We start from the raw sequence: 16169 nt of genomic DNA, 5'->3' as shown, positions 1-16169 counted from the left end.
ACTATGATAAAAAAAACAACTTGTATCCAAATATATACAAAACTCAAAAAGTGGACAAAAGATCTGAACAGACACCTCATAAAGAAAATATTCAGATTACAAGCATATGAAAGCATGCTTAGCATGTCATTATGGAATTGCAAATTAAAGCAATAAAATACCACTCTACACTTACTACAATGGCTAAGATCCAAAATGCTAATAACACCAAATGCTGAAAAGAAGGTGGAGCAACAGGTACTGTCATTTATGGCCAGCCATTTTAGAAGACAGTTTGGCAATTTCTAACAAAGCTAACATAGGCTTTACCATTTGATTTAGCAATCATGCTGAATTTAACCAAAATGAGTTGAGAATTTAGTGACAGAAAAGTTTATAACAGCTTTAGTCATAGTTACCAGAAATTGGAAGCAGTCAAGATCATTCAGTAAGTGAGCAGGAAAGCAAACTATGATACATCCATAGCATGTAATATTACTCAATGATGAAATGAGTAGTCGTCAAACTATGGAAAGACATGTAGGAACCTTAAATGCATATTACCAAGTAAAAGAAGCTAGTCTGAAAAGTCTATGCACTATTTGATTTCAACAATATGATATTCTGGAAAAGACAAAGATGATAGAGACAGTAAAAATGATCAGACTTCTGGTGTGGGGATGAGGGAAGAGGGATAAGTAGGTGGAGCTTGGGAGATATTTGGGGCAATGAAACTATTCTATATGATACTGTAGTGGTTGACAAGTTATGTGCTTTAGTTAATGATGTATCAATATGTACATAATAATTTCAAATATATTATGCTAATGCAAGATATTACAAACAAGGAAACTGCGTTAGCTTTCTGTTCAGTTTTTTGTAAACCTAAAACTGCTCTGAAAAATACATTTTTTTTAAAAAAAGCAAATCTCAAACACACAAAAAATGCCCATTACCATGAACTTTTTGAAGCCCTCATATATTACCTTGTGAAGTAACACCCCAAGTTCAAGAAAACATCCTAAAATAGTTTTTCGTACAGAACTCTTAGCTCTTTCCCTACTTCTCATAAATACTTCCTCAGAGGAGAACCAGATATTCAGTTCCCTCCTCCTGGTTTCAGCCTGCTCGCTCTCTGTCGCTCTCTATGTGTGTGTGTGTTTCTCTGTGCCTCTCTGCATTTCAAATAAAATTAAATAATGCTTCTAGGAGACACAATTGAGAAAGAGATGCCTGAGTTAGGTGGAGGACCAGCTGTCATCTCTGTCTCTGAGAAAGCTGACTGGCAACCTTGGCTTTGGACCTGCCGTGGCATGGGTTTGTGACCTTCTCCCTCTGAACAGAGTGCTCAGCTGGACTCCCTGCACCCCTCAAAGCCAGGTGACTTCCCAGTCCCACTCCCTACATGAGTCCGAGATCTTATTCTTCAGAGAAATTAAACCAGAGAGACTTCCCCAGGGAAACCAAGCAGTGGGCAAGGATAACACCCCAGAGGGGCTTCATACTCTCACACTACTAAGGTTCAGAATTATGTGTTAGTAAAGCCATTGATTGCATGTAGGAGGTGATAGAAATCTTTTCTGGAGGAATTGAACATCCCGGAGTAAAGACCTTCAGGTATTATCATTCAGAGATGGCCTGTAAAAGCCAGTTTTCTGCCCATCTAAGACGCTCACATTTCCACAAACCCTAACATGTTCAAACTGAGTCAATGTTTAAATATAAATGAACACCTAGGATCCGCAAGCATTTGGGGAAAGCTTCCAGCGAGGGATGGGCAAATGCAGGGATAAAGGAGGGAAGAGTGGTAACACATGGAGTACAGAATAGCTTCCACAGAAACATAGACCCCTATGTTACAGAAAAACCTTAGAACAGCGAAACTTCACAGAGTGAAAGATTTGGGAATCGGGTAGTCCTCAGAACCCTGGGCAGATTCAGGAAAACTCCACTTGCAATATGTTCCGGAAAGCACTAAAGAGAGAGCAAAGTGATGTTCAGAACATGGAAATGAGGTACAGAGAAAGCCTCATCACTTCCAGTGTGGTATTTGCTTTATTTGAACATGATTTGGTCACCTGCAATTGACAAAAGTTTAGCTGCTCTTTGTTACCAGAGCAAATTCCTAAGTTATATACAAAAGTGAGTTTGCTTATATACAAAGGTTAGTTCTTTGCATAGAGACTCAAGTATATGAGAATGGAGGCCCTCAGGATAATTTACTTAACACCTATAGTTAATATTCTCAGAGAGAAAGGAGAAGATACCCTGTCCATGAAACAAAAAGAGGATGCCATTTGCAGAAACCACAGAGATGGCCGGCGCCGTGGCTCACTTGGTTAATGGTCTGCCTGTGGCGCCAGCATCCCATATGGGCGCCGTGTTCTAGTCCCGGTTGCTCCTCCAGTCCAGCTCTCTGCTGTGGCCCAGGAAGGCAGTGGAGGATGGCCCAGGTGCTTGTGCTCCTGCACCTTGTGCTCCTGCATGGGAGACCAGGAGGAAGCACCTCGCTCCTGGCTTTGGATCAGCATAGCTCCGGCCATAGCGACCATTTGGGTGGTGAACCAACGGAGGGAGGACCTTTCTCTATCTCTCTCTCTCTCACTGTCTAACTCTGCCTGTCTAATAAAAAACAAGCAAACAAAAACAGAGATCAGAGAGGAGTTCTTGGGAAGAAAAATAAATGAGTTGGAAGATAAAATTGAAGAAATACCCCTGAAAATAGAAAAAAGAAGTGAACAAGAGTAGAGAAAAGATAAAGCATAGAGAGGAATTCCAGAAAAAGGAAATAGCATAAGATTGTGGGAGAAAATTATCAAAGAACTAATGTAAGAAAAATTCCCCAAATTAAGATACCGCACAAGAATGTTGTTATTGAAAGTTTCCACTTCATATCTAAAAGAATAAAAAATTACCTACAGCTGAAATTTCAGAATTCCAGTTATTCATAAATGTCAAAGTTTTCATGAATTTCAATGATAAATAATATTCAGGCATGAACCTTAATGAATGCTGCAGAAATGTACACAGTAAACCAACAAGATTTGAAGGTCAAACAGTCTCAAAGCTTTTCCTTTCCATGTACTATTTCTCAGAAAATTATTATAGGATTCAGTCCCACCAGAACAATAGGTTAACCAAGAAAGAGAGTGACAATCAGAAAATGGAATGGCCAAAATGATAGAGTGGAAGATTTGTCCTAAGATACCAGTTGTGCAGTTAGCCTGGAGAGCAGTCAGTCTAGATTGGATCAATGGAAGGATTGAGAAGGAACACCTGGGGAAAAAAAACTTACGCAATAAATGGATATTATTGAAAATTATATTTTATTACGTATTACCTTGAAAATAGTATACTGGAGGGATTTGGGTACTGATAGGCACAGAAACAAACAACACATACACACACAAACCACATTTAACCAAATGAAAAATGAACAGAAATGTGAAGTCGAGAGAGAAAAAAGTGCATGAATTGAAATCATGCTCAAACTGGCACTTACGTGGGATGCCTGTGTCCCAGGCTATGGCTTAATCCACTGCTCCACAAGGCCAGCCCCATAACTGGATATCTTAACATTCTTTTGTAGCTAGGGATTGGACGTGTTTCATTATTTTTTCTCTTCTGCCTCTTAGATTTTCAAAAGAAGGGGAAAAATACAAAGTGTGAGTTGTTCTCCACTTGAAGTCTCGACAAGAATACAGGAAACATTCAGATTTCTTTTTAAAGGGAGCTTTTCTAGGGAGGTGGGTTTTTATATTTTTAAAACAAGATGAAGTAATTATTATTTGAGAAACATGAATGAATGAATTAGCAATATGTTTTTATCATCTCTGACACAGGCACTTCACACAGTTGCAGAGATGCAACCGCTCTGGTTAACATTCCCAGCTTGCCCAGCTTCCGAGTCTGTGAATATTACCTTTCCATTGTGGGGAATTCTACCTCCTCAGACCTACCCACTTCTCTGGTTGCATTCACTCGTTCCAGCAGTAATAGTGAATAGAATCATTATTGCATTGTTAGATAAAGTCACAGCCACTCAAATGTATTGATTTTATTCCCTTCTCATCACATGAATCATCTGGTTATAGGGCCACTTACAAATATTAATTTTTGCAGAACTTGAGCCTGTCCACTTGAGATCCATTCTTCACAGTCCTAAAAGCAATCAGCCTTGCAGAGAGTGAGACCTGAAGCTGACTCCTGGAAATGCCCCTCACCTGAAACTCAAAATAACTCAAACCACTCCTCTCCAGCATGTAATCACTGGAGGGAAAGCACGCCTGCCTATGCTCACGAGGATGTCCTTGCTCCTTTTTCATCCCTATTGGAAGATACTGCTACTAGTCAAGGCACTTCTCAAATCTGCCCTCTTGCATAAAATCCTTTTTTATTTCTCTAAGCTGGTTGACCTAATTTCATTCTCTAAACTTATCATCATCAATGACTTAACAATTAATTTTGTGCTTTTTTTTTTTTTTAAAGACTTACAAGGTTGGGGTTGGCATTGTGGCATAGTGGGTAAAGCCGCCACCTGCAGCACCAGCATCGCATTTGGATACTGTTTTGAGTCCTGGCTGCTCCATTTCCAATCCAGCTCTCAGCTAATGGCCTGGGAAGACCAGAGGAAGATGGCCCATGTACTTGGGCCCCTGCACCCACGTGAGAGACCTGGATGAAACTCCTGACTCCCAGCTTCAGCCAGCCAGTGCCCTGGCTGATGTGGCCATTTAGGGAGTGAAGCAGCAGATAGAAGATTTCTCTCTCTCCCTCTTCAGATATTATACCCTCTCCCTCTCCCTCTCCCCCTCCCTCTCCCCCTCCCTCTCCCCCCTCTCTCCCTCTCCCCCTCCCTCTCCCCTCCCTCTCCCTCTCCCCTCCCTCTCCCTCTCCCCTCCCTCTCCCCCCTCTCCCCTTCCTCTCCCTCTCCCCTCCCTCTTCCCCTCCCTCTCCCCTTTCCTCTCTCCCTCCCCCTCCCTCTCCCCTTCCTCTCCCTCTACCCTCCCTCTCCCCTTCCCCCCCTCCCCTCCCTCTCCCCTTCCCCCTCCCCCTCCCCCTCCCCCTTCCCTCCCTCTTCTCCCCCTCCTCCTCTCCCTCCCTCTCCCTCTCCCTCTTTAAACTCTGGCTGGATATTACAATCACCAGAAAAGCTTGCAAATCATACTGATGCCTGTCTTCCCCCTCAGAATGTCTCATATAAATCGTTTATGGTGAAACCCTAGCACTGACGCATTTGTGAGTCTCTGCAGGAATTACGGCACACAGAACACCTATCCCTGGAGCCAGGTCTCTTCACCACCATTCCCTTTTTTCCAGGAAGCTGTGAAGGGCTGTAGCCCCAAGGTGCTAAAAGTTAGAATTCACTGTGGCAAAAGGAGGTCATAGGGCTGACTGCTGGTCTTTAGGTTCATGGAGTTGACTGTCTGACTACCGTGGGTGGGAAGTAAAAATCTCACCTTTCAGCAGGTGCTATATGTTTTGAAGTTACAATACAGAAACCTACAGGTGAGATACTTGTCAACCACTGTATAAACTGTAGCAAATGTTTAAACATTATTAGAGGAAAAGTTAATGATTCCCCAGGGAAATTAAATGAAACCTCCAGAAAAAGCTGACCCAGGGTGTTCATTCTTAGCAGGGTTTTATGAACTCTTATCCTAGAAGAGCCCCTGCAGGGGGCATCCTTTGTCCTCACTCTTTGTCTCTTGGGGGGACACCAGGCGACAGCGACTTTTTGAAGGATTTGCGGCCAGTGTGGTAAGGTCTTTTGGTGCAATAGTTGAACGTGAGAGGCCAGCAAATGTTACTTGCATACAACATTTAGAGCAGTTTTTCCTATGAAAAATCCTTTTGCTCCAGTTGTGTTTATGGGACCCTGTCATCAAGATGCTTACAGATCCCCAGAAAAATAAGTCCTACTTATGGGTACATTTGTGAGCAAAGTTAACCTGTCACTGAAGGCCAAACAGAACATCACAGGTGAGCTCTGCCTTTCAGCCAGGAGAGAGACTAGTGCTGCTCCCAGTTGTGTCTCAGGGCATAAAGAGCCTGGAAGGAAGGGTAAGATTTACAGAAGGGGTGAAAAGGAAGAGAGAGGAAGGCAGGAACATTGGAAGCATCAGAAAAAAAGTTAGCAGGCCGGCGCCATGGCTCAACAGGCTAATCCTCTACCTAGCGGCGCTGGCACACCAGGTTCTAGTCCCAGTCTGGGCGCCGGATTCTGTCCCGGTTGCCCCTCTTCCAGGCCAGCTCTCTGCTATGGCCTGGGAGTGCAGTGGAGGATGGCCCAAGTGCTTGGGCCCTGTACCCCATGGGAGACCAGGAGAAGCACCTGGCTCCTGCCATCGGATCAGCGTGGTGCGCCAGGCCGCAGCGCGCCGGCCGCGGCGGCCATTGGAGGGTGAACCAACGGCAAAAGGAAGACCTTTCTCTCTGTCTCTCTCTCTCACTATCCACTCTGCCTGTCAAAAAAAAGAAAAAAAGAAAAAAAAAAGAAAAGAAAAGAAAAAAGAAAAAAAGTTAGCAAAGACAAAATCAAGGAAATGGCACATGAGATGGGAGGTTGTGAAAAGACCACTCTGTGAGTCAGAAAGTCGTTAGAAGAGAGCAACAAAACCAGAGTTGCTAGAAGATGTGTTTTCTACATGTTTTCTGGTGTCAAGATTCTTTCCTGTGTTTTAAAGTTAATGGCTTCCATGACTATTTCTCTTTTTTTCTCTTCCTTCTTCCTCCCCTTTTTACTTTTTTTTTCTTATCAGAAACTCACAAGATTTTTAAAATTTTTTTTAGCTATGGTGAATGGGATTGATCTTTAAAGTTCTTTCTCAGCCATGGCATTGTCTGTGCATACAAAAGCTATTGGTTTTTGTGTCTTAATTTTTATCCTGCTGGCAGGCACCAGCACTCTGGCTCACTTGGCTAATCCTCCACCTGCAGCACCGGCACCCTGGGTTCTAGTCCTGGTCGGGGCGCCAGATTCTGTCCCGGTTGCTCCTCTTCCAGTTCAGCTCTCTGCTGTGGCCCAGGAGTGCAGTGGAGGATGGCCCAAGTGCTTGGGCCCTGCATCCACATGGGAGACCAGGAGGAAACACCTGGCTCCTGGCTTCGGATCGGCGCAGCACCAGCCGTGGCGGCCATTTTGGGGGTGAACCAATGGAAGGAAGACCTTTCTCTCTGTCTCTCTCTCTCACTGTCTAACTCTGCCTGTCAAAAAGAAAATTTTTATCCTGCCACTTTACCAAACTCTTCTATGAGTTCCAATAGTCTCTTGGTGGAGTCTTTTGGGTCCCCTATATATAGAATCATGTCATCTGTAAATAGGGATAGTTTGACTTCCTCCTTTCTAATTTGTATCCCTTTGATTGCTTTTTCTTGCCTAATGGCTCTGGCTAAAACTTCCAGGACTAAATTGACTACCAATGGTGAGAGTGGGCATTAAGAAGCATAGTTCTCTTTCTCTTCTGTATCGTTTTCTGGTTTATAAAATAAGGTGATGCTGGCTTCATAGAAGGAGTTTGAGAGGATTCCCTCCTGTTCAGTTGTTTTTGAATAGCTTGAGAGGAATTGGAGTTAGTTCTTTACACATGTGGTAGAAGTTAGCAGTGAAGCCACCCGGTCCTGGACATCTCTTTGTTGGCAGGGTCTTTGTTACTGATTCAATTTCCGTCTTGGTTATTGGCCTGTTTAGGTGTTCTGTGTCAACATGACTCAATTTTGATAGATTGTATTTGTCCAGGAATCTATCCATTTCTTCTGGATTTCCAGTTTATTGGCATATAGCTGTTTGTAGTAATGCCTGGATGATTCTTTTTATTCCTGTGGTATCTTTTGTTACATTTTTTTTTTTTTGGTATTATTAATTTGTGTCTTATCCCCCTTTTTTTTGTTGTTGTTAGTTGGGCCAATGAAGTATCAATTTTGTTTATTTTTTCAAAAAAACCTGCTCTTCAATTCACTGATCTGAATAATGCTGTGATGCATTAGAGCCAAAATGCATGTCTGCCCTTTTTGGTTCCTATTGCCTGATCGCGGTAAGATGTAACAATAGTAACCATGATCAGATATTTCTTCCCGCAGGTTTTTGTGCCTCAGGAGATCTCACTGCGCTTTTCTGTCCTCCCCTCATTTCAGCAGGGCACCTTCAGGTACTTGGTGGAGGCCCAGTGAAGGCAGCTCGGAGAGAGATCTCTCTCAAACTCTCCAGTCTCAGCCCAAACTTCAGTGAATCTCTCCACTTTCTTGCCGTCAAGGAAGGCTGTGTGACCCTTTGGGGTATTCCTCTCAGCTTTACTGCCTCACCACGAGCCATTAACTGGTTTACCCCAGGGATTGAAGGTCTGGGTGGGGATTGTCTGGCTGTTGGGTGCAAGGAGAAGCCCACATGACCCCTCCCTGGAATGTGGTGAAAGGAATGAACATGAAAAGTATGAGCGCTAAGTCAAAGAGCAAGGGAAAGCTCGCGTGAACTGTAGGCACAGGTTTGAAATTGAGCTGTTTCTTACACAAGCAGCTCTATGGAGCATACTACAGGTGGCACCACCTGGGCTGCCTGGGCTTCCTGAATGGTATCAGGAAATCCTCCCTGGTGAGGATTAAAATGTGAAACCCAAAAGGAGACAGTTTCAGCAAAAGTAGCATACTTTCTGTGCTTGATCATTGTCCAATACCTCTTTTATTTCTCGACATCTAAGGTTGGCTTGCCTAATCAAATAGAACGGAGGTCATTCCGGAACGTTGCATTCACTGCTGAAGGGTGATTCTTCATATTCTGCCAGATTTCCAAGGTTCTGAACAAAAGCTGTTCTATGTCAGTTTGACAAAGAAGTTTAATATGTAAACTCTATCACCGTGTTAACCAAAAAGGATTTCAGATTTGAACCTCTAGAGAAGAGATGGTTTTAATTCTGTGTTCATATTCTTTGCTCACTTTCTTTCTTAGTTTGCTTTTTCAGACCAACAGATTAACAGAGAAACCATATTCTGCCAGTGAAAGATTTTATGAAAACATTTGTTTGAAACTGAGATCAACAAGATTTTGATCTCAGGGTGCTGTTCCCAGCCAAAGATCTGCCTTGAGAGCCTGTGAATGCTTTGGAGGAGAGGGGGAAAAAATAGAATAAGCATGTCCAGGGTTGATAACCTGCTTGGACAGACAAAATAAACTTACGTTACATGGTAAAAAAAGCCCTACTGTGTCAGTCACTGTAGTGCAAACAGTGCATTGTTAATAGCTGTAGTCATAGTGCTGTACAATAGCTCTGTTGTGCATCTTTCTCCAACACAATTAAAATTCCCTATCCTTTCACCAACATCTCCCCACTCCTGCTGCTCACCCTGCATGTTCAATGTGTCTCTGCCAGCAGGTGCGAATCCATAGCAGCTGCCAGTGTCTTCAGGTGCCCCCACTCCTCTGTTCCCCTACCAGGCTGCCAAGGGGCTAGACTGACCACATCCTCCAGAGGAGGGTAGAGTGGCGCACCCCAAGCCCGCTACTTTCCAATAGCCACAGCACTGTGGTGCTTAGTGGGAAGCTGCTGGGCACGGTGGCCAGGTGACTGTGTGCAGCCAGAAAGCTGAAGGAGACATGATGCCAAGCACAGCCTCGGGATGGGTGGGTTTGGTGGGCAGTATTACCATTTCTTGGGAGTTTCCCACCAATTCTGGACACTCTTGTTCTCTGCATCATATGGACATGCTAATTTTGCTACAAATTCCTTTCTCCTTTGCTTCCTTTGTATCCAATCCTCTCATCCTTCTTTAGCTCACCACAGCAAGACCTCTGCTGTGAATGTCTGCTTTGCATCGCTGACCCTCAGCCCTCATTCTTCTCATGCCCCTCTCTAAATCACTAAGCATGACCATTCCAGCTACCTCCATCATGTAACATCTGAGAATAATAACACCTAAGAAGAACATTTGGGAAATTCGTTCCTTTTATTTTTAAAATTCATTTTAAAAAATTCATTTTTATTTATTTGAAAAAAAAAGTGAGAGAAAGAGTGATTCCCATCCTTTGGTTCACTTCCAAAATGCCTGTACCTGTCAAGGCTGGGCCAGGCTGAAGCTAGGAGTCAGGTACTTGATCTGGGTCTCCCATGTTGATCAGGCGGATTCACGTATTTGAGTCATCATTTGCTGCTTCCCAGGATGTACATCAGAAGGAAGTTGGAATCGGAAGCAGAGCTAGAATTTGAACAAGGCACTGTGAGATGGGATGTGGAGTTTCCCAGAAATGTCTTATCTGCTACACTTAATGCCTACTCCAATTCTTCCATTTTCTGTTTGCTTCTCCTGCACATTCTCAGCAATGTTGAGGAAGCTGTGCCATGCATGTGCATTCAAGACTGAACGTGACCTGGTGAGTTGCCACAGGTGGTTCCAGCCTCCCCGTAGAGAGCTTCTTTGCTGATCAAGCATGGAGAGTGTACATTTTCAGATTTTGTGGAAAGCAAAATTACTCCACCACTGGCTAAGAGAATTCTGTCCAAATTTCTCCGAATTCTGTCAGCTGGCTACTCAAGACTGAAAGGGAGGGAGGGATGATAGGTTGGGAAGTATCACTGTGTTCCAGAGTCTGTATATAGACAATACAGAAACTTGTGTAACTTAAATAAAAATTTTAGAAAAATTACATAAAAAAAAAGACTGAAAGGGAAGCTGAGTCTCTTCATTGGCAAATGGCAAGAACTAAGGGAGCTGGAAGTGGGCATTGGCTTAACCTACCTGTAGTGTCTGAAGAACATGGGAAAGTGTACAAAAAATGTTCCAGATTGTTCAACCAGTTGAAGCAAAATTTTCTGTGTTCTGATGTTATATCTTGGCCTATACTGATACGCCAAAGCAGCAAGCACTCCTGGAAATACTGAGACACTAAACATTCTTCTTTCTTGGTTACAGACTCTGGCTGGGCCTGATGAAACACCTGGCGCTAAGCTAGCCTCAGCGACTTCTATGTGTGATGGGAGCTGTGAAATAGGGAGAGGAAGCACATAGTCTCAGTCTTGGAGTGCCAACCCCTGATTCTTGTGCAGATGAGAAGCAATGAAATTGTGGCTGTTGATTCCAAGGACAGCACAGAGAGGGTTGCAGGTTGTCTTTCCTGAGAGTCTTGCCACACACCAGTGGGCACTGAACCTTAAGTAATACAAGAAGGGTGAGTTACCCTACTTAGGATTCTGTAGAAACTGTGATGGATTTTCTTTTTGATGGACGTGGCTCTGAAATCCTGTGCAAAACTCTTTGTACGAATGAGTAGGAGGAATGTGTCCACACCAGCATGTTCCCACAGAGGTGGAGAATGGCGACTTTGGACTTCCTAATGAGAGCTGGCATTAACCTGCACACTCATGCATAGTGTTCCCATATCAAGGTTACCCTGCTCTTTGATAACTTTTGTCCCTTTTTCTGACATTAAGGTTTCTAAAATGCTGAGGTAGGCATCAGGAAGGAGGAAATGGGACATGCCATAGGAGCTTCTCCTCCTTCTCCACTCTCCACAACCTCTGAGTAATTCTGTGCCACCTGCACTGTAAAGATAAATAGGAATGGGAACAAACCACATAATCCATCCATTCCTCCCATAATAAGAAAATAAACACCGGATGGTAACAGAGCTTTGTCTTGAACTCCGGCTACAAGTCTTTGAGAAGAGTGAGTGGGTCTGGGAAAACAGTTAACGTGAAGTAGAGTCACTGTGCACAGGTCCAATGTGTGAGTCCTGTGAGAAAGAACACCCGCAAACTCAAGTTATACAAAGTGGGTTTATTATTAGTGATAGGCATCCAGGGAAAACAGAAACCTAGGACTTGGTGGTGGTTCATCCCCCAGGCTCAGGAAAGCTGCCCAGGAAAGATGGAGTCTCCTCTGCCCTTGTCCCACTTACTCCACAGCAGAGGCATCTGAGAAGCAGCTTGTATGAGCCAGCTTTCCATGACTGGAAAGCAATACCTGAGATGCCCAACCTACAGAGAGGTCCACTGTTCCAAGATCTGGTGGGCTCAATTGATTTGATTTCTGGTGATGACATTCTGCTGGCAGAATGCCAAGGCAGTACAGAAAACCACAAGGCAAAATACAGGGGGCACACTTGCTGTAACTATGGGATCTCTTGTAAAGCCACCAGGATTTAATTATGGGGGATCTACTCTAATGACTCAATCCAACTCAATCACCTCACAAATTCCACACATCTAAACTTTAATCAGATTAGATGCCACCCTCTTAGTACCATTAACATACGTCTTTGGAGACCAAGCCTTTACGCATGAGCCCACAGGTCAATAAACATGGGAAAATATATAGCACAGCCATCACCACAGCATTTGGTTAGGCCCATTGGGAAGAACATCAATGTCCAGTCTTGGTCAGCCTTTGGTTGTATGGCAGCAGTAGCCCAATGGACTCCATATGCTTAGATTTTTCCAGAGCCATCAGAAAACCAGCCAAATGGTCACTAGCCACAGTAGACTGGGAGTTGTCAGTTCAAGGTAGTCATGATAAGGGCTGAACTATTCCCTACAGGTTGCTTCGTCCCTTCTAGCAAACTGTCCTTTGTTTTTGGAGGCTATTGGTCCTTTGGCAATCCTGTCTGGCCCCTATCTTAAACGTACCACTCCCATGTGATAATTGGGCTCCATTGAGTTTGTTCACATTCATTTCTAGGGGTTTATAAGCACCCAATTAAGAATGGGCAGTTCATGTCGCATTACTGCCATAAAACATTCATTCTCTACCGGTATCCAGCATCAAGCAAGGAGCTGCTGCCATTCAAAAGAAGTGGTGGCTGCCTTAGGCAACAAAGGACTCCAGAATCTAAGAGTCTGGTTCATTAGTGTGGAAACTTTTAGCTTTTACAAACTCTAATCAGCAGGCCTGGTGGGTGCAGACATTTGTAATCCTATCAGGCTAGTAGGCGCTACAGATTTCAAAGGCTGTGCCTGGGTCATGGTGTGTTGAATGGCATCCAAGTCTTGATGCTGCCAAAGAGCCCCATTAAAGTTGGCAGCTTTGTGGATCATCTTGACTAAGGGGGCAGAAAGAACACCCAGGTTGGGTACATGCTGTTTTTAGAACCTAAAGGGGCCTACTTGCCTTTGGGTCTCCTTTTTGTTAGTGGGTATTTCCAAGAGCAGGAATTTTGTTTGACTGTATCTGGAGTTCTTTTTGGAATCCCACCTAGGTGGCCTTGGCATTCAGCCTACAAAAGTTTGTCATTACCCTTCATGCCTAACAGACTTTTTTGATTAGCCAAACTGAGTTCTTATATTGTAACAGAGTGGGGTGTATCCTGAATTAACAAAGCAATGTGCAGTTCACTCAGTACAGGTTATTGCTTTTGCCAAATAACTCATGGTGCTTGGGTAGCTAAGGTGGCAGGAAGGAGTGAATGTGCCCCATTGCTATGGCAAAGCCCCTCAAGCAGCAGTGATGCTCAAAATAATGCGCTCCATGGTAGGAAAAAGCATGGTCACTGACACACAAATGAACTATAAGGGCCTACTCCATGAACAGATAAACACGCTGGGTCACCATGTTTATCCCCACATTTCCTGATGTCATCAGTTTAATTCTCCTCTTTTCTACTTTTATCTTAGTGACAGTACAGAGTTACTGTACTGTTGGCCTCAGGTGGGGACCTGGTAACCTTGGCACTATCCTTAACTTCACCATTCAACCAGAGACATGAGGATCTGCAATGTTCTTTTTTTTTGGACAGGCAGAGTGGACAGTGAGAGACAGAGACAGAGAGAAAGGTCTTCCTTGCCGTTGGTTCACCCTCCAATGGCCGCCGCAGCCGGCGCGCTGCGCTGATCCGAAGGCAGGAGCCAGGTGCTTCTCCTGGTCTCCCATGGGGTGCAGGGCCCAAACACTTGGGCCATCCTCCACTGCACTCCCAGGCCATAGCAGAGAGCTGGCCTGGAAGAGGGGCAACCGGGGTAGAATCCGGCGCCCCGACCGGGACTAGAACCCGGTGTGCTGGCGCCAATAGGTGGAGGATTAGCCTATTGAGCCGCAGCGCCGGCCTTGCAATGTTCTTTTGTCAAACAAGCACACCTGCCAGGCTACATGAGCCTCCCTGGACTTTCTCCATATCTTTCCTTTGTGTTGTGAGTGAAAAGCATGCTCACAAGAGAAAATCTACATTACAGTTGAAAATTCTGAGAAAGAGCTCTAGCAGATCAACATTTTGACAAAAGCAAAGGTACACATGAACATGTTATGGACTCAAGCTAATGTTCTGGGGAAGGCTTTATTTCTGAGGGGAAAAAGAGTAAAAGGGAAGGAGGACGGCACTGTTTATTTTGCTGAGGGAGCCGGCTCTATGGCATAGCAGGTAGAGTCACTGCCTGCAGTGCCGGCATCCCATATGGGCGCAAGTTTGAGTCCCGGCTGCTCCACTTCTAATCCTGCTCTCTGCTTTGGCCTGGGAAAGCAGTGAAGGATGGGCCAAGTCCTTGGGCCCCTGTGCCTGCATGGGAGACCTGGAAGAAGCTCCTGGCTCCTGACTTTGGATTAGCTCAGCTCCAGCCATTGCTGCCATCTGGGGATTGAACCAGCAGATGGAAGACCTCACTGTCTCTCTCTGCTTCTGGATATTTTGTTTAAACAAAATATAAGTAACAGGGAGAATATCCCATAGACAACAATAACAAGATGGATGATACAACCCCCTAACCCTATCACCAAGCAACAAAAGCTATTCATGAATGATATTACCATACAAAACTCCACCCTATTATATAATACATTCTGGGAAATCAGGAGAAGCACCTGGCTCCTGGTTTCAGATCAGCGCGGTGCACAGGCGGCAGCGCGCTGGCCGCAGCGGCCATTGGGGGGTGAACCAACGGAAAAGGAAGACCTTTCTCTCTGTCTCTCTCTCTCACTGTCCACTCTGTCTGTCAAAAAAAAAAAAATCACCAGAAAACTCAATGGAAAAATGGACTAAAGTCAAGAGCATAAGATCTATACACACGTTCATGTGTGCACATACAAATTGTATAAATGACTCTAAAACACATGAAAAGATGCTTGTCCATTTATATTCAGATAAATGTAAATTAAAACCACTATTATGTCAGTTGTTACCCATTAGATTGTCAAGAGTTACAAAGGTTTATATCATCTATTAATTTTTTGTGTAGTGGTAAGAATGGTAGCAAAGTTTAATGGAGAGAAATAATGAAAGAGAGTACACCTGACAGACCAGGCAGGCATCTCAGTAAAGAACTGAGGGCGTAAAATTTATTTATTTATTTAAGAGGCAGCGGGAGGCAGAGAAGGAGAGCTCCTATCTGCTGGATCACTTCCTGAATGCCCATACTGGCTGGCAGAGGGTGGGGTTGGAGTTTGAAGCTGGGAGCTGAAAATTCAATCTAGGTCATCCATGTGGATAGAACAAACACAACTACTTGAGCCTTCATCGCTGTGGAAGCTGGAATTAGAATATTGATCTGGTTATAGGATTGAGGTACTCTGATATGGGATGCAGCCATCCTAATTGACATCTAAATGGCTAGGCCAAAAGTCCATCTAACCACTGCAGAGCTTGAACACACATTCTGTGCTGAGGCTGTAGGGATACAGGTTCTGACAGCATTAGTCTCAGGCAAAGGGGAATTTGGCAGGACTTGACAAAACTGCACATGCATTTATTTTTTTGTCCCAGTATTCCCAAATTGAAGACAGTACCCTGAAGATACACTTCCAGCAACATTAAAGCCCATCTGTTCATTGCAGCATTACATATAATAAATTGCAAAATATTAGAAACAACCTAATCATCTATATCTAGGGGATTAGCTGAAGAAACTATACTACAGCCATGTAACGGGATACTATATGGCTTTCTAGAAATCAGTGTGGTATAAGTTCTAGAACATAATTCCTTCTGTGGAAGAACAGTGTAGTACTGTCAGTGCATCTGAATATTTGCCAAAAGATAATAAGGATAATGAGGAATAAAACAGAAAAGAATGAGTCTGTTTATCCATAGTAGGTGGATGGGGACGGGGAAAGGACTGGAAAGGAAGTGGCTGTTCCTTTCTAGAGAGTTTTGACATTCAGAATCAATTTGTTAATGAAATAACCATTTCAAATTAAATGACATAATCATACCAAAGGGGAAGATAATCCAGGTAAATTTTGGACAGATCTATATCCTCAATCTAATGATAGAAACAGCCATG

The sequence above is a fragment of the Lepus europaeus genome, chromosome 15 (genome assembly GCF_033115175.1).
Source record: "Lepus europaeus isolate LE1 chromosome 15, mLepTim1.pri, whole genome shotgun sequence".
Classification (NCBI taxonomy): Eukaryota; Metazoa; Chordata; class Mammalia; order Lagomorpha; family Leporidae; genus Lepus; species Lepus europaeus.
This window is presented reverse-complemented; position numbering follows the sequence as displayed.